The following is a 15967-nucleotide window of genomic DNA, read 5'->3' on the forward strand; positions in this document are numbered from 1 at the left end:
AGAAAAGGTGAAATGGTGTAGGAGGTCCTACTATATTTGTGTTGTTTCATTGGTTGAATAAAGAAACTGCCTTGGCCTTGTGATAGGGCAGCATTTTAGGTAAGAGGGAAGACAGAACTGAACAATGGGAAGAAGAGCAGAGTCAGGCAAACGCTGTGGTTCTCCTTCCCAATATGGACGCTGGTTAGACTCATGCTGGTAAGTCACAGTAAAGTGGCAATGCACAATAATGCAGATGGGTTAAACTAATATGTGAGAGTTATCCAATAACAGGCTAGATAACGGTCATGCAGTAATTAAATTAATACAATTTCTTCATGGTTATTTTGGGGTTTAAGCTAGCCGGGTGCCTGGACACAGCCCGATCCTTCATACTACACACAAAAAGTAGAAAAAGACAATATCTTCTGAGTAAATTGAGAACATGATGAACTTGTCAGAGGGATAAATAAGAGGGGAGAGGCAGGGACAGGAGAAGAGAAAAATGTAAAGGTCAATAAAAATTTTAAAAAGGTCTGTACTCAAGGTGTGGCACGTAGAAGGTGGTTCTCTGCTTATCAGGGCCACCTGGGAAACTCAGGCTGCCCAGTAGAAAGAAATATAGTTTAATCATCCCTGGTGACTCAAAGCAGCTGTTAGAACCATGGGACACCACGTTTACTTGCATGGGTACTCTCTTGCAGTCCATTTTCACCATTCATTCCTTGTCCCCAACCCCAAAGGAGAGATGAGTGCTCTCTAGGAAGAGTTCTTATCTCAGTCTTGAAGTGATAAGCAGAAGATGGCAAACCTAATTCAAATATCAATAGGACTTCCATGTTCCTTTCAACCCTTGTGATCACCTGACAGCTTGGACTGGAGCTGCTGGCAGATGTCTCCTGGGCGGGACACACATGTAACCATTTGGGTCTATATTCAAGGGAGTGAAGAATCATCTCGTGTCTAAAGAGAGTGGAGCTCTCATTTGCTGTGAGTCCAGTGAGATTGCCTGGCTCAGCATCTGCTTAGGGCCTGCTGGGGTTATTATCCCAGGAAACTGGGCCATGGTGTCATTTCCAGCAGGTCTGGCTTCTCTGTGTGCTCTGGGCCTCAACTAGGTTTGTTTGTTCCCAGGTTCTGAATGAGGAAGACAGAATTGGACTCAGTGAGTATCTAGAATACATAAGCCTTTGATCATTTCTTTCTGTGGCTTTCTTCCTGACTGGAGCCTAATGTCTATGATCTTCTATAGACAGAACCTCTCCTACATGACTCGATTGAAAATGGTGCTTAGAAATCTTTTGGCGTGAGGATGTTCTCTGGTGCCTCTGGTAGGGAGGGGAAGTGGGTGGTAATGGAAATGGCTTATTTTAGGCTAAACATGGGTACTTTTTTCTCTCAAGGAAATCCACAGCCTTCCTGTCACCAAAGGTCTCTATGACCCTTGAAAGGGTAAAGACATTGGTGTCTTCTACACCCTTTCTTCTACAGGGGATAAAACTGAACAGCACAGAACCAGTGACTTAAATCTGTCTAAGACCCCACTGAGGTACAGCTGAGGATTCTGGCCACCCATCTGGTCTCTCATGGCCCTGCTGGGTCATTCTCATTTCTCCACTCCTCTGAGCTCTGTGTGTGCCGGTTAGATGATGCTGGGTCTGGGACAGCTCTGCAACCTTTGCAGGCCTCCAGCTTCTGGCTTCAGTAGCCAAAGCTTCCAGACAGACATTCTTCTGGTGTGTGCTCTTTCCTGGGGCTCTTGGGAGCCTCTGTGTTTGTGTTTATGCCCTGGTTTATTCAGACTGGAAGTTTCTCCCCCACTTTTGGTGCATTCTGTTCCTCCCTGGTCATGGCTGTCACAGGCACATTCTCTTCAGACTCTGTGAGCTATTTATTCCTTGGTATGAGATTCACTTTAATTTGGGATATGGCTTGCCATCTAGTGATCATCAGGGTACATGACAACATGAGGCTTTGTTCTGTTTGAAGCTCTAATGACAGGTGGTCTACTTAGTATTATAGCAGTGACATTTCAGGGCAAAATCCTGAGCCATCACTTCCCATTGTCTGTCTCTGCTGTCTTATTTTAAAGTCAGATGATACAATGTGGACTCATGGTGACAGATGGGCACTAACAGAAGTGACATTTTGTGTGTATGCATGTTTGTTCATGAGCCTACAGGTGCTAGGGTACATGTATGTGTATGCATGTTTGTTCATGAGCATACATGTGCTAGGGTACATGTATGTGTATGCATGTTTGTTCATGAGCATACAGGTGCTAGGGTATATATATGTGTATGCATGTTTGTTCATGAGCCTACAGGTGCTAGGGTACATGTATGTGTATGCATGTTTGTTCATGAGCATACAGGTGCTGGGGTATATGTATGTGTATGCATGTTTGTTCATGAGCATACAGGTGCTAGGGTATATGTATGTGTGTGCATGTTTGTTCATGAGCATACAGGTGCTAGGGTATATGTATGTGTATGCATGTTTGTTCATGAGCATACAGGTGCTAGGGTATATGTATGTGTATGCATGGTGGTTCATGAGCATACAGGTGCTAGGGTATATGTATGTGTATGCATGTTTGTTCATGAGCATACAGGTCCTAGGGTACATGTATGTGTATGCATATCAAGGCCAGAGGGAAACATACCGTGCTGTTCCTTAGGACCTGTCTGCTCTGCTTGTTGAAATATGGTGTCTCACTCATCAGGCTGACGGGCCCAGTGAGCCCTGGAGTGCCACCCCTCACTGTCTCTGTGGTATTTGCTTACAGCCACGTGCCCCCGTGACTGTCCTTTCCATGGGTCTGGCCATTAAACTTGGGTCCCATTGGATCAGGTAGACTGTTTCAGTGGGTGTCCCCATTATGGCTTGACCTCTTTGCTCATATTCTCACTCCTTCCACTCTTCAGTTGGACTTTGGAAGCTCAGTTCATTGCTACCTCTGCTTCTACCAGTTTCTGGATGAAGTTACTATGGTGATATTTAAGGTACTCATCAGTCCAACTAGAGGAAAAGACCAGTTCAGTCACCCTCTCCGCTATTGCTTGGGGTCTTAGCTGGGGTCATTCTTGTGCTGTGCTTTGAATTTCTCTAGTTCCAGGTTTCTTGCTAGCCCCATAATTGCTCCCTAAACCAAAATATCTCCTTCCTTGCTCTCCATCTCTCCTTTTTCCATCTCAACTGTCCTGTTCCCTCAAGTTCTCCTCCCCTTTATCTTTTCCCTCATCTTCCCTTTCCCGCCACCCCCACGCTCCCAATTTTGTCAGTTGATCTTGTCTGTTTCGTAAGTTGAAAATCTTAAACAGCTTTAAACAAGAGTACTGAATGTAAAAGTCTCGATTTTTATAGTTATTAATATATAAATTCTATCAATTTTACATAAATTTTATCAAGCAACATATAAATATGTACATTATAATTCTATGGGTAAAAATGAGACTTTCACATTTACATATTTCTTTGATTAAAGTTTGTTTATTATTTCTATTTATATATTTATATACACATACATATATATTTTACGTATATACTGCATAAAAGACTATATCTGAGATTATATATATACATATATATGCATACCTATGTAGGCTTAGACTTTAAACCAGTAGAAAAATCCAGCACCATCTTCAAAAGGAAAAATAAACCAGTCACAAAGACAGAGAGGCTTTCTTTGGCATTAAATTTACGTGCAATTCCAACCTTAGAATGTGACAAAGCAAGACTTGTGCACTTAGAGGAGAAAAATTACAGAATGCAAGTGAGACATTAATAACTCCATAAGGAAATTCTTCAGCCAGCTAAGAAAAAATTAGAGCAAGACGTCCCACCAAGGAAGCTAAACACCCTGAAGCAGGCAGAGGACAAACCCACAAGAGATTCCCAGGGTCTCATGTGGGCTGTGGGTCAGGCCCGCCTGTGAGACAGGCTTGTTCTCTTCTGTTGTGCTTAGAGATGTCACGTTCCTTAGCTGGTGCAAGAACAATTCTCAAGCAATTGGGGACACATGTGCCCTGCCGGAGCAGAAGCATGAGAGTCGCACACACCCTTATTAACACGTGTGCAAGGGCTCTGGATGAGAGGAGGCCTCTCAGCAGCTGCAGATAACAGCTGGCTTGGGTCCTGAAATGGGCCTTTTCCACTTCCATTCCGTGGAAATCTATATGTTGAGGAGAGAAAACAAACTTGAGATGGAGGTGGAGACTCTCTCAAGGATCTCTCAGTATTAAGAGCTGCAGAATATATTGTGAAACCATGTACTGCCTGCTTCCTCCTGCTCCTTGTAAAGTACAGAGCTGGTGGAGCAAATGTAAGCCAGAGAGTTTGGGTGAAGGAATTTGCAGTTGGACATATGGAGCTGAGAAGCCACCAGGCAGCATTGTGGAAATGGTGACTGACCTTTGAAGACAGCATTAGGGAGAAGCCAGGCTAGTGAGTACAAGGGTTAAGTGTTCCCTGGCTCTGCATTGCCTTCCCGTGGTCTGTGCTTTCTACCTTCCCTGGGTTCAGCAGCAATCCCAGGCCATCAGAAAGGCAATGTCCACACTGATGTGGGGTTACTCACCTGAAACTCCCTGCTGTCCCGTGGAACTGGTGCCTGTCTGAGGCAGTTCTCAGCTAGAGGTCACTCTATCCCAGTGGATCTCAACCTTCCTAATGGAGCAACCCTTAATACAGTTCCTTATGCTGTTGTCACCCCAACCATAACATTATATTCCTTACTACTTCATACCTGTAATTTTGCTAATGCTATGAATCTTAATGTAAATATCTATGTTTTTATGGCCTTAGGTGACCCCTGTGAAAAGGTCGTTTTAACCCCAGGTTCAGAAGCACTGCTCTATCCTAATAACAAGCTGAGAAATCGCATAGCTTTCAAACTTGTCCCTTACGTTTTCCATATTGGGTGATGCTCTGCAAAATGCAAAACACACAAGGAGCTTAGATTCGCTACTTTTCATGAAGAGCCACTTAAGAAAGGGAGACTTAACTGTGGCTGAGGGTTCCTGGCAGAGGCATGATGGTGGACATACAGTCATCTGGTCACAGGGCAGCTGCACTCTCAAGTAGAGCACACACAGGAAGTGGAGCAGGGCTGGCCCAGTGACCCACTTCTTTCAATAAGTCCCCAGAGGTTCTGCAGACTTTCCAAAGAGCGCCCCCCGCTGGGGAGTAGTTGTTCAAACATCTGACCAGACACTTAAATCACAGCAGGCCCGGGATGAACCAGAAGCATTCCTAAATACTATATGAACTCCTTTCTTTGGGAAGATGTTGCTGAGAATTCAAACATTCAGATTTTCTGCTGGAAAAAGAAACTAGTAAAAATACCCATAATATCTTCCTTTTTGATTTACTTTTCTGCCTATTTGGAGACGGAAAGTCTCACCAATACTTAGGCAGTCTGAATTTCTGCCTCTGTGATTTCAGCTTATTACCTCTTATTAAAATGATTGAAACCGCTTTAGCTTTAACACCTTCAAATTTCAATTCAACAAAGCTCAAACCGCTCCTATATACCAGGTAACTTTTCTCCAGTTTATTTAATATTGAAGGGACAGGTTTTCACCATTTGCTCTGACTCTTCTGGAACTCATTATGTAGGGCATGCTGGCTTCGAACTCACAGACATCCACCCCTGTTTGCCTTCTTCGTACTGGGATTAAAGGCATATTCCAGCTCAACAGGACCTATTTTTAATTTTTTTGGATTATTTTCAACACAACTTTATTATGTTTCTCAAAAACATAAATTGGGACGAGAGTAACAAACAAGATCTCACCAGTGAATATTTCGTTGTGATGGCATCAGCCTTATCTTTGATATTCAACTGTTCTCCAAACAGTTAAATTCAATCTAAACAAAGCTAAGGTGTGTTTTAACTTCCACATTCACTCGGGAGCCTATTCATCTCCTTCACCATCTAAGAAAAGCATACATTCTGTGTAGCTACATGAGGTTGCACACAGGGACATCACAGGACAGTTGGCTGCAAAGCTGGACCTCTGAGGATGCAGGCGTCCATCCCCACTTTCTCACAGGTCCTCATCTTCATCCTGAAGGGCAGACATTTGAGCAACTTCTAAATCATAGGTGCACTGTGCTGCCAAAGCTGGTCCATAAACAGCTCACATGGGGTGGGGCAAGAGCAGGCATGGCAACAATCTCCATCTTAGGATCTCCAGTGAGCTTTCTGGCATACCTTAGGAATGACCTTTCAAAGTTGTCCTTACTTTTGGCAGAAATTTCTCAGTGATGAAGATTCTTCTTAAAGTGGAATATGAAGAATTTTGCATTCATTTTCCTCTCTAATAGACACATTGTTGCCACACAACACAATGGGGATGTTTTCACACACACATACCCAATAACTATGCCAATTAGATTTGTTCTCATATGTAACTCTTGTTAACACAGCAAACATTATAATGGAAATCTAAGCTTGAAGGCAGTGGCCATCATGCAGGCCCCAAACTTCTCCTGGCCAGCTGTGTCTCACACATCTAACTTGATAGCTCCTCTGTTGATATGGAGAACAAGGGTGAACCTCCACACCCAGGGTGACTACATACTTCTTCTCAAAGTTGCCCATCAACTGACAATTATGAATGTTGTCATTCTGATGCAGCCCTCCCTGTCCCTGGACTTAGTTTTGACTCCTGGGGATTGAAAGGAAGAAGTGATGCCTATAAAGGCAACAAGCAGATTGCTTCCAGAGAGCTCATCCACTAGCTTCAGATCTACCTCACAATTCTGCTTTTTTATTCTATTACTTTTCAATTAGCCACTTCATTCATGAAGATCTGGAATTTTCAACATCATGTATCCAGGATGTTCCAAGGGATTTCAGACTTCAAACATCAACCATATGGCTATGAATGTGGTTAAGAAGAGATTCTGTAAAAAACAGCAAAAATGATTCAAAAAAGAACTGAAAGTCCAACATACCATGAGGAAGCAAGGCTTTTTCTCAGAAAAGTAAATATAATTTAATATTTGGAAATCTGTTAATAATTCCATTCTGCTGATAGGTTAAAAAAGGAAAACTACATGACCCTCTCCGTGGATTTTAAATACACATTTTTGCAGAACTACACATCATTTCCTAGTTAAAACTGACATGGAATTATGAAAGCTGTACAATGCAAGGACCCACACACACAAAAAAAAATAACAAAAAACTAAGGGCAATACTGAGTTTCAAGGCAGAATTACAGAGGCCTAGCCAGCAACAACAACTCAAGGTGGCCTCTGAACCTGAGGCTGGCCAGGATGAGACTGGATTCCTAGCCTAAGCAATAAGATAAGACAAAGAAACACAAGATTCAAATATTTGAGGAAGGGTGATGAACATCATGGTTCTTTGAGGAGGACAAAATTGTTTGGATGAACCATATAGCAAGATAGGCTATTAATAGGTTTCTGCCTTTTTGGTTTTTTCTTTTTAACTATTTTTATTATGAAGCTCTGGGCACAAGGATATATGCAGACCCCTCGGATATGTTAATCACCACTGCTTGGGTAAGGGTGTAAGTGTTTTTTACTCTAACAAGTTCCAGAGATAGTCAAGGACAAAGAGGGGATTTACTTTAGTTTCCATTTTAAAGGCTTTAGTTCTGATTGGTTGTGTTCACTGTTTTGGGCCTGTGGTGAAGTAGCCCCTTGTGGTGGCAGCACATGCCAAGCCCTTCACCTGTCCAGATATGAGAGAAGACAGACTGGGCTCTCAGTGTCTCACTCAAAGGTGGCAAGCCTATGAGAAGTCCTCCCTCCAGTCTCCATTTCTTATAGGTCCCCTCTGTTCCCCAAAGCACCATGGGCTGGAGTCCAAACCTTTACCACAGAGGCCTTCTGAGTATATTCTAGATGCACACTACCATAGCAGCCAAGAGGGGGAATTCAGACAAAAGCAAGATCTCTAACACACCTGGAAATAATGACTGATGGGAGATGTCAAGGCCAGTACTGTTGTGCCTCACAACCAAAATTCAGCTTAATGGTGTTCTAAGTGATGCCTCAGGGAAGGTTCCAGGAACTGCATTGCTCATCTGGAGAGCAGGCTGATCTGTTGTTGGTCCAGCTCTCTCCACTGACTCTCCTGCTTCCTCATCACCATGTGATCTCCATCCCAAGGACTCCTGCTACTGATGGGGCTGATTCTGTAGGGGAGCCAAGCAGATGGAGGTCACCCAGTCTTAGGCTTTTACCCTCCAAAACCTGCGGCCAAACCAAACCGCTTCTTATAAATTATTCAGCCTTGGGTATTTTATTCAACAACCTGAAGGAATCTAAGGTAGCAAATGTAAGGAAAAGTCAAGTCTTTATTATGTAAGCAAAAAAAAATAAATGAGAGAAATACACTATGTTTCTCTAAGGAAGGCTCAGTGTTGTAAAGGCAATATTTCTCAAATTAGCTCATTAGTGTAAGTTAGTAAACAAAACTTCTATGTTTGGTGAAAACATAGTTTATTCTATAACTAATCTGAAAGAATAAATAGAAAAAAACAGTCAAAATCTGAGGATTGAAAACATAATATAAGGATAGTTATATTATTAGCACAAACTACAAAAGTCCAGAGACACCCCCCTAAATGTGACCTTGAGGAAAGTAAAGCTGTCTCAGAAAACAGATTAGAGAGTGCATAGTAAACACAACAGAAACGAGCCTTTTACACCACCAGCAAGAATAGGAAGTTGAAATATTGTGACAATTAATGATCTACTTAGAAGCAAAAGGGAAGAATGAGAGAGAAATATTAAAGTATGTTGTTTTGTAATCTTGGGTTGGAGGAGTTCTTTCTTATTGTATAACAAAGCCTCAGACTGACAGATTTGAAGAGTACAAATTCTGAATATCTATGGAACAAAAGACAGCTGTGGAGAGTTTAAAGATGAGTGGCAGACCCAGAGGAAGTATCAATGATGCCTGTAGCAGACAGCGATTACTATCTACACTGTAAGGGCTGGGTAGAAATTGGACCATAGGTATTGGTTTTGTTAAGGAGATGCTTGCTGACATCACAGGCAGACCTCCAACCTCACTGGGAATCTTAGCTGGATGATCACCCAGCTGCTCTTCTCCAGTGATCCAGGAACCAGGATGGATTTTGTGTCATCTTACGTGGTTCCCAAGACTGACGTAGGATGCGCAGCAGGCCCTTATTGCCATGACCACAATCTTCATCTTTGACCCAGCTAGAAGGGCTCTCATTTCCAAATATATGTCAAGCCAAGGGCCCCACAATGATGAACAGTCAGTGGGCATAAAATGTGATCAAAACAGAAAAACTCTCGCCCTTTGGCCTTTCAGTTATTGCAAAATAAGGACCGAGTGTGTATTGAGGGTGTCAGATAAAGGGTCTCCCCCCACATGGAGTGTGTCCAGAGCATGCTGAGAAGAAACCCTAAATAATCCATACCTGTATCATTCAGTCTGCTGTATGATTGAATATAGGTTGGTGGGCAGGGGATATAGGAAACTTTTTCTAGGTGAAGCATGTGGAAGAGGAGATTTTTCTGCATTTTGAACACATTTTATACCTTCTGTGGCTCTTCATCATTGACAAGAATAAAGCCTATCTCCATGGAAATCGACAGTTTCTGTTGCTTTTCTGCGTCCCCACCTACTGTCCCCTAGCCCTACAGCCCCACTGTGGGAACCACTGGTGACTCCATCAGGACATCTTCTCCATGCTTTTGAAATCATGGGGTTTTTATTTTGTTGTATTCATTTTTTATGTGCAAAAAGGGCCTCTGTGCCCAGCTCAACTTACATACTAGTCAAGTTTATTGCTTCTCCAGAAAGTTTGAGGTCAAATGTCATTGAAGAGCATTGCCTGACTATCCCTCCTTCTCTCCCTGACCACATTAAATTTCCCTGCCATCCAGTCTTCCTTCGTCTTTCAGGTTGTTTCGTAAGGTCACAGTTTTATTCTCAAAAAAAAAGTAGAGAGAGAGAGAGAGAGAGAGAGAGAGAGAGAGAGAGAGAGGAAGGAAGGGAGAGAGAGGGGGAGGAAGAGGGGAGAGAGAGAGAGAGAGAGAGAGAGAGAGAGAGAGAGAGAGAGAGAGAGAAGAGCGAGCAGGGGAGGGTGCTAGGACTGGCTTCATGAAGAGTAATGAAAATTAAGACAATCAATGCTGAGTCATAGCCTCAGCTCATCCTGTCTAATGAGCCTGTGTCCTCCATCACATGGTTCTCTTCATGAGACTCTTTCTTTCTGCCTCCTTATTTGATGGTCCCTGTTCTCTGGCTGATTCTTAGTGTGTATGTTTGCTTGTGTGCATGTGTGCACACAAATCCTAGAAATGGAGCTTTGGTTGGTAAAGGTAGACATACAGGCGGTTCAAAGTCACCACACTTGGGTGTTGGGAATTGAACTCAGATGTTCTGCAAAAGGAGTCCATGCTCTTAACTGCTGAGGCAGTCCTGGCCAAGGCCTTCCATTTCATGGGTGCTGCAGATCAAACTCAGGTCTTCATGTTTGCACAACAAACGCACTGCAGACTGAGCTGTCTCTCTCAGTCCTTGTGCCCTTGCCCTGGCTTCTTATTCTGCTATTGGATCAGATCCAGGGGGGATGGTTGCTGGAATTTTCTTTGGGCTGACAACCAGCTCCCAAATAAAGACATAGAGATTTGTTATTTATTTTGAATGCTCAGCCTCCTGTGCTCTCCTATCAACCCCCCTTCCCCTCAGTGCTCTCCCGCCAACCTCCTTTTCCCCAGCTGCTCTCCCATCATTGCCATTTATTTTAGTACTCCTAACTGCCTAATCACCATCACCTCCTCTTCCTCAGACTTGGACTCATGATTATTACTACCAGCTCCGACCTTGAGTGACTCTTAACTCCATCAGTGTCAAGACTAAATCCTCGATAGCTAAGCAAGCTCCAGCTTAAGCCCTGAAACTTGTAATACCATTGACTCAAAAGTCATAGCGTAAGGGCTGGAGGGATAGCTCAGTCGGGAAAGTACGAGGGTGAGGTTGATCATCCAAATCTTTGTTTAAAAAGTCATGTGTGGTGGTGCACATGTTAAAGAAAAAGGCAGACATGTGGTACCTGTTGGTTACCAAGCCTAGCTTATTTGGAGAGATTCAAACCAGTAACCAATGGTGTGTGTGTGTGTGTGTGTGTGTGTGTGTGTCTGTATGAGTGTATTTGTGTGGTATTAGGGAAAACCCAGTTGACCCCCAACATCCATTTGTATGTGAATATGTACCCAGTTACACAGCACTAAAGGAAACAGAAAGGCTGAAGGAGCCACACGAGAGTGGCAACTAGGCAGCTTGGGCTAGAATTTCAGTTTTCCCTACATCACCTCTGCACTTTTCTGCCTCTCCTATACTCCTACGGGCTGACCTCCTGTAGGCTACAAAATAGGTTCTCTTATGCAGATTCCCAGTTGGTGTAGGCCAATGAAAATGGTGGTGAGTTTGAGGTAGGACACAGATCAGGATTCTTAACCTCTTCAAATACCTCCTATGTTGCACCAGGGAAATGGAGGCTCCCAAAAACATGCAGCTTCTTCCTGGAAGTTTCTTCCACAGCCATGAACACAGCTCCGGCTCTACTGTTGAACTTTCTGCCACCACAAGGGCCTTCCTCAGCATCCAGATCAGTCTTGGTAGTGCCTGAGCGCTGCACTGTTTCTGTTGTTGTCATTAGCTGTGAAAGTCTGGAGGCCCAGGTGTCAAGGGGGTGCCTCCTAGACTATCCCCCTGCCTGAAGACACTGGCCTGTCTCCAGAAATGGCTGTGAAGTGGTGAGGACCATTGCTCAGGTGGTAGGACACTTTTCTATTATGCACAAACGCTGGGGTAGATCCCCCCACTGCATGTACCAGGTAAAGTCCCAGCACTCAGGAGGTAGATGTGGGAGCCTAAACCATGCAGTTCAGTGGTTTTCAGCCTTCCCAGTGATGTGACCATTGATATACTTCCTCAGCTGTGCTGCCCCATCCTGAAATATTTTATTGTTACATCGTAACTGAAATTTTGCTACTGTAATAAATTGTAGTGTAAATAGATATAACTTTAAGGGGCTTATGTGTGAACCCAGGTAGAGAACCCCAGAAATAGTAACTTAAAGGTCAATGTGGAACAACATGAGTACCCGTCTGAAAACCAAACCAAACCAAAGATGTTCCCTTCTCTTCCCAAAGACAGAGACATCCTCGTCAGGTACCCTCAGGCATCTGACACATGATAAATGGGGTGATTTTCTCTAGTGATTTCAGGCTTCATTTGTCTGAGACACAGACACCTCCCACGCCAGAGGGTGTGTTTAAGACACAGACACTTCTGCTCCTCAGAGACCACAGACTAGCAGGACAAGTGTCCTCTGTAGGGTTGGCTTAAGAGCATGAAATGGAAGCCAGACTGGTCAAGGCTTTCCATAGGACCTCAATGTTGTTTCTGTCACAGATACCCTGAAGTGAGCTCAGAGGTTGCATCACATCTAACCTCTGCTTGGTGTCACCAGGGAGTCACTGGGGAACCATGGGGACATATTCCAGCCTGCCATTTTCCACTGCATGGTGAATGTTCCCCAAGCAATCTAAAGGGAAGAGAACAGAGAAGCCCGAACCCTAGCTCTCCAGGGACATCTGTCCCAGGACATAGGGGGCAGATGCCAGACAAGTCTCCATTCGGGATCTTATTATCTGTTACTGTTTCCTTTGTTATTCCTGGCATACAACACTGAAGGGTGAAGCTACTGGGGGCCTCCAGGAGAACAGGCACCATGCACACAGGATCCCATGTGATCTCCATACCAAAAGTGCTGACATCAGGAGCTGTACTAAGGCAGCTGCGGCCCAACTGCATAAAAGCAAGGAGTTAGTTGACATCCACTGGGCATTGACCCATGGCTTCCACCTGTACCTGGAAATTTGGGGCTTAAAGCAGTGTGACACCACACTTGATGAAAGAAACTGAAATTAAGTGTGAAAAGTTGGAAATTAATTTTTTATTAACAAACAATATATTTGAAACAATAGTGAATATAAACAATGGATAAACTCTGAAAATTATGGAAATAATAACAAGAATAAATAGCATCAAGATAGCAAAACCAAAACCAAATGAACCATAAACAATCATTTAAAACAAAACTCAAACAAAATAAAGCTAATAATAATTAGCATTTATCACTAAATATTGATAGAACCTACTACACCTACTACAGGCAAGTGCTTGCCTTGGAGAAACGCTAGGAAGATAGTCACAATTTTAATGGCTTTTTCAAGATTCCTGGATCCATTCCACATAGGAGCTTATATGTCATGTTATCCCAAGGTGGAGTCCACTTGCTGGTAAATGTAGGATTCTGAGTAATCTTTGTCTCAGGATATCTGTATCTCAAGTATATTTTTGATACGTTCTTCTCTTCTCGAGAACTGAGTCAGCGGACACATGAATCAGATTAGGTGTGATCACCTGGAGATCAGCTGGAATTTCCTTCACCGCTGAGTTCCCAGCTACAAGGGGTGTCTTTTAGTCTGTAGGCCTTGATCCTAATGTGAAGAACATGTGTAGAAGGTGTTTGTGGCTTACTTTGGCTTCCTCAGGTCTCTCAAGTGGTATGATCAAAAAAAGAAAAAAAATAATAATCTAGGCCCAGAAGCAGCCATGCTGGGTCACTGGCTAGGCAAGCAGAACCTATGACACAAGGGTAACCAAAACTGAAGAAGAATATGTGTCCTTAGAATTCAGTATTGCTGGGGATGGGACTCAGCACCTAGTTCTTCCTGGAGATCCTTCTGCTGGTGGCTCTCGTCCTGGGCAGTGGCCTGTTCCAGATGAGTCTGCGGAGTTTCAGACCTGGAAGAGAAAAGCAGTTTAAAAAAACAGACCTGCCACATTAGCTGAAGATGCTTCCTCAATTCACCTCAGCTCTGCTGGACAGTGAATTTATTCTTGTGACTGATATCTTTGTTGTTACTCACAAGGAATAAGATCCCAGAGTAGATGGGCCGAAAACTTTGCTCAGTATTAAACTGAAGTCATAATTTCAAATAAACACTGTTAGTGTGCATTCTACTGGACAGAAAAGGGTGTTCTCCTATAATTCAGGGATATCATTTTGTAAACAGCAACAGCATATTGACACTATAGTCAACAGCACGTGAGAAATGCATGAGTTGTACATGAGCTATTCATCATTTTATAGATAGCCTTAAACTGCCTGCAGCTCAGGTCCCTGCACAAGGGCATGTGGCTAGCTCAGTCCTCATGCCCAGAAGGAACCTTGAACATGTACAACATGCAGATAGAGCCTGTCGTGCTAGAGCAGCATTTCCTGAGATGTGTGCCTGAGAATGTTGTCCCTGTCGGTCCTCAGGGACCAAATAAAAACTGGTGCTTTCCTAGGGACTAGAGCTGGGAATCTGCATCCTGGCTTTGGGAGTCGGTTACAGAACACACCCGAGAAGGCTAGGATCTTCCCTACAGCCAAGTCATCTGCCTGGGTTCATCCTGGGAAGTCCTTAACCAATTCTATCCAGAGAGCACTTTTCACAGGAAGTTGGCAAATGTTACACAGAGCAGTGTTAAAGATGGAAATCTCTAATCTTCATTGGATTTTTCAAAATAAAAACGCGAATTTTACCATGCCCCTTGATGCACACCTGTAAACCCAATATCTTGGAAGGCCATAACAGGCAGCTCTCTGTGAGTTCAGGGAAAGCTTTGGGAGAACTCTGTTTTCAGTAGGAAGGTATAGAGAATAAATTCTACAGACACACTGAATATCAAACACTATATATGCTGGACAAAATTTCTTGTTACTGGACCAGCTCAGTTCTCTGAGGTCTTCTGTTCCCTGCTCTAGCTTGTAGCCTCAGAGATGGACAGAATTGATATTGTCCCCAAGTCCATGGGCCCCCCTTGGCTCTACCTTCTCTCCCCAGTCTGGCTCCTACCTCATCTGAGAGACCTGAAAGTGATGCTGCAGCTTTTGGACCAAGTGCTTTTCCTGCATGACCATTTCCCTCTGCTTCTGCAGGAACTGAGAGCTTTCTTCCAATCTCTTCAGCTCCTGTTTAAGAGAAAATTGTATTCTTTGTTGAGGGTTAGAGACAGTCATACATATCTAAGCACAGAGAAAGGATCCCAAGAACTTGCTGGTCAGCTAGGCAGGTTAAACAAAAGCATCTGGGGAAGTAAGAACCCCAGGATTCTGGTACAGACTGATAGCAACACAGTGGTCTGAACTGGAAACTGCACATGTTTGATGCACCCCAACACCCACATCCTTACACTACTACACACACATGTGTGCGCTCACACACCTGAAAAAACACATGCGTGCACTCACACTCAAACCCACATGGAGTGCGTGTTAAAAGAAATATGGAAAAAAGGAGGTCGCAGAAATAAACATCATGGTCAATGTACAGTTGAGTTTAGAATAACCACACCAGTTCTTTCAGAAAAGTCTCACAATTCAGCCATAATTCCTTGGGGACTAAAATTATTGTGAGAAAAGTGATTTTCTTAGACTATATTGATGTGATTACAGAAATTCTTCCGCCATAGGACCAAATCTCCCACCTTCCATCACCAGCTTGTCAAAAGCCCCGAGATGATCATCCAGTCAACCACACATTTTAGTCTGGAAGGGAGAACAGTCCAGCACAACTCTCAGAAAACAGGGCTGACAAGCTGCTATTCAAGCTTCTGTCACTGTGAACCAAGAATTCAGGGAAGCAAAGAGAACAAATTGGGATGCAGGCAGAAAAGGGAAGCCAACAGGCCACGCAAATCCATGAGTATGAGAAGCACTCTGTTGGCCCTGGAAACAAGGATCTCCACCTTATAAACTGCTTCCCACCTGCGATGGGACATGATCCCTGCCAAACAAAAAAGCAGCAGGACCGAGAACTCACTCACTCTAAGCTCTGTGCCTAGAAGGTTACCCATCATAAATACAAGTACATGTGTGATATGTTATTGACCCATTTCCTTCTCTGA

General features: G+C 43.5%; 1 pseudogene; it reads right to left on the reverse strand.

Annotated features, from left to right (window-relative positions):
• Positions 1-6029: 6029 nt before the first annotated feature.
• Positions 6030-6418, reverse strand: LOC142842162 (GTP-binding nuclear protein Ran-like; annotated as a pseudogene).
• Between the last annotated feature and the right edge of the window lie 9549 nt (positions 6419-15967).

Source organism: Microtus pennsylvanicus, chromosome 1, assembly GCF_037038515.1.
Source record: "Microtus pennsylvanicus isolate mMicPen1 chromosome 1, mMicPen1.hap1, whole genome shotgun sequence".
Taxonomy (NCBI): domain Eukaryota; kingdom Metazoa; phylum Chordata; class Mammalia; order Rodentia; family Cricetidae; genus Microtus; species Microtus pennsylvanicus.